Source organism: Hordeum vulgare, chromosome 1H (genome assembly GCF_904849725.1).
Source record: "Hordeum vulgare subsp. vulgare chromosome 1H, MorexV3_pseudomolecules_assembly, whole genome shotgun sequence".
Lineage (NCBI taxonomy): Eukaryota > Viridiplantae > Streptophyta > Magnoliopsida > Poales > Poaceae > Hordeum > Hordeum vulgare.
The window spans coordinates 112,840,553-112,844,547 of NC_058518.1; positions in this window are offsets into that span (position 1 = coordinate 112,840,553).

A 3,995-nucleotide genomic window follows, 5' to 3' on the forward strand; every position below is an offset into this window, starting at 1 on the left:
CTGTGGAGTCAGGCCCATCCGACGGAATGATTGCTCTCTCATGATCTTCATTTTCGTCCTTCAGAGAGGCCTCCATGATGAGATGGGGCTGCTGCTGCGGCCGCTGGTCCTTCTCACCGTTGGAGTAGCCTACCATCATGGAAGACGATGGGCCCAGAGAGCAAGGTCAGTGGCACCAAGATCCACATGAAGAGGAACTTCCACGGTCTTTGCTTGTCGACACGGAGAACCAAGAATTCGGCATCACCACTAGCCTCGGGGAGGTGGAAGGGCTTGGGACGGTGACACGGGGAGGGAGGGGGATGGTGCACGGGGAGGGGAGAGTGTGGCTTTGTGTGTCTCCAATGCACAACTTATCAGAGCATGGTTAATAGTATAGCCAACTGCTGGCTATAAGTATCTTATAGCCCATCTTATAGCTAGCTTGTACAATAGTTAGCTATAAAAGAGTACTACTTTTATCATATATGAACCACCTTTCATTCTCACAAAGCACCTAGGAGCACGTGCTAGAGCTAGCTCTTCACGAAGAGCCCGCTTCCTTTCTCTCTCCTCTTCTCTCTCATCCAACTCAGCAAAAATATAGTATTCTAATCCTTACAGCCTGCTGACTGTACCTTTTTGTACTTGCTCTCAAGGCGAAGTCAGGCCAAGCAAAGGGGCGGTCAATCCGCTTAAATGCGGTGCAACGACGAAAGTTGTTTTTTCGTGACGCGACATTTGCATTGAAGCGGCGACCCCCGAGAGGTCAAGTCCAGCAGTATCGCCATCATGTCTAGTTAAATTGGATCATTCATGTCTGCTGCTGCATGCTCTGAGATGACATTGATGATCCATAAATATAGGGAGTCAATCATAGTCCTTTTGAGAAGTACGAGTGTCAATCCCAACGAAGAGCGGAAGGAAATGATAACCAATTTTCAGCAAGGTATCCTCTACAAGTGTTGTAAGTAGCTAGATAGTTTTGTAGCAAGATAATTCATAGCAAGGGCAAGTAACAATAATATCAAGTGTGCATAAATATAGCCCAATCCTTTTTATAGAAAATGACATACCTGAAAGTACTCTTATATGAAGCAAAGTGCTGCCAAGGACACATGGGAATTTTTGTCTAGTCATGTTCATCATGTTGAGTTGATTCGTGTTTGTTACTATGATAATTTAATATGTGCATGGACCAGTACTAAGGTGCTATTCTTAGTTGAACAAGAAACCAACTTATGATTACCCCCTCTCACAAGCATTCACAACTACGAAAGAAGAACTAAGATAAATTTAACCATGGCATGAAACATGTGGATCCAAATCAGCCCCTTATGAAATAATGCATAAACTAGGGTTTAAGTTTCTGTCACTCTAGAAACCCATCATCTACTTATTACTCCACAACTCCTTCCCTTAGGACCGTAACATAATGAAGTGTCATGTAGTCGACGTTCACACCACACCACTAAGAGAAGCAACAACATACATATCATCAAAATATCGAGCGAATACCAACTTCACATGACTACTTATAATAAGACTTCTCCCATGTCCTTGGGAACAAAAGTAAATACTCCCAAATCCTCACCATGTTCATTATAAGGGGTATATTAATTGTGATTAAGGATATGAACATATGATCTTCCACTAAATAAACCAAGCAGCATCAACTATAAGATGAAATGAACACTACTAGTACCCCACACATACCAACTTGAGGTTTTGACACAAAGATTGAATACAAGAGATGAACTAGGGATGAGATGGCACTTGTGAATATGTTGATGAATACTGGTCCTCCCACGAAGGAGGAAGCGTTGGTGATGATGATGGCTTCGAGTCCCCCCTCTCGGAGGGAAGTTTCCCCGGAAGAATCACTCTACTCGAGAGAAAAGGGCCTCTGCAAGGTTTCCCCCTCGACATGGCAGCGCTTCATCCCGAAAGTTACTTCTTATTTTTTTTCTAGGTCAAAACCCACCTTATTGCACAAGAGGGAGCCTAGGGAACCTGGGAGGTGGTCCCAAGCCATCAGGGCACGCCTAGGGGGGTGGGCGCGTCATGTTAGCTTGGCACCAACAGGTGCCCCCCCGTGGTATATTTTTCCTCCATAAATTCCCATATATTCCACAAAAATTCTCCCTCAAGTTTCGGGTCATTTGGAATCCACTGAGTTTTCAGCCTTTTTCTTGGTTTCCAGGTCGAGAATTCGAGTTTCCTGCAATTTCCCTCTTCGTGGTGTACCTTGTAAATTCAGATAGAAAAATCATAAGAATTGCATCATAATGTGGAATAGTGACCAAGAATAATATAATATCAATAGAAAATATGATGCCGAATGGACGCATCAACTCCCCCAAGCTTAGACCTCGCTCGTACTCAAGGAAAGCCGAACTCGATAATAATGACCACATAATTTGAGAGAGTAGTGTCGGTAAAAATAGAATACACACATGAGAGCATCATGAATATTAACATAGCAAACATTTTTCATCATATAGCTTGTCATAAATAAGTAACAATCTATCCACAATTATTGTAGTATAAAGAAACTTTATTGAAAATCAACAAACTATGTTCTTAGTCATTGAGACAATAATAATTCATAATATTTCAGAGAAGAGTCTGTGTAAGAGCATTCATTTTAGCAAGTTCACATACTCAACTATCATTTAGCCTTCTATGATTTCTCACACTCATTGCATATGTTTGGAGCTAATGTTTCCATCGGACACATAAGATAGGGGCTTTATTGTATTTTCCACCCAACTCATTTACCTCAAGGATAATGTCAACAATATTGACTCATGATTACGTACATCCAACTTGATATATATATGTGTATCTTTCCCCAACACATCACGCTTTCCAACTAGAGAGTTAATAGGTAGGAATAGGGATAAACATTATTGACTCTTGCATAAAAGTAAATACATGAAAGTAAAAGATAGGCCCTTCACAGAGGGAACCAGCAGGGGTTGTCATGCGCTTTTTAATTTAGGATGTGCATACTCTTAATGTAAAAGGAACGACACTTTATATTTCTCCTGATGATAACAACCTTTATTATGCATCCTGCCACTTTTATTTCTTTGACATCACAAGATCGTACAAAGCTTATTTTCCCTTACAATAAAAGATCATACATGTTTAGGAGCAATTTTTATTGCTTGGTGCACCGATGACAACTTACTTGAAGGATCTTATTCAATCCATAGGTAAGTATGGTGGACTCTCATGGCAATAAACTGGGTTTAAGGGTTATGGATGCGCAAGTACTATCTGTACTTAGTGCGAATTTTTAGGCTAGCAAAGGATCCTAAGAAAGCACCACATGTTAGAGGATCCATGACAATATAACTTCTATGTGAATGTAAACAAATATAAATCATTACTTTGTCTTCCATGTCCAACATCAACATTTCGATCATTATATAATATTTAGTGGGGGCTCACAACCATAAAATATGTCCAAGATAGTATATTCGTATGTGAATCTCCTCTCCTCTATCATAATTTTGCATGGATTGTATCAATGACTAATGCTATGTTTGTTCACTCCCAACAACTTATATCTATAATACTTTTTCTTTATGCAGTCACTACTCCCCATGGGATTAGCATAAGATTTTTCCATTTCTTTTATTTCATTTCTATGATTGATGCATGAGAGTAAACCAAACAAGCTCAAACTACTATTTATTATATGACACTCACACTCGATTACAATGATAGATCGATATGAAAGAAAACACTCTAAGCAAAGAAATACTGAATTTTATTTCTCTAAATCATGACATAACTAAGGATCAAACTAAGATAGATGATAATGATGAAAGTGATGGTGATACAAAACCTAGGCACCTTCCCCAAGCTTGGAACAAGCTAAGGGTGGCGCCCATACCCATGTACTGAGGTGTCCTTCTTGGGGGTGATGAGGTAGTAGGCTTATTTTTTGTCTTCCATGGCATAGGTTCTCCGTTGAAGAAGGATCCGCTTGTCTCTTAATATTG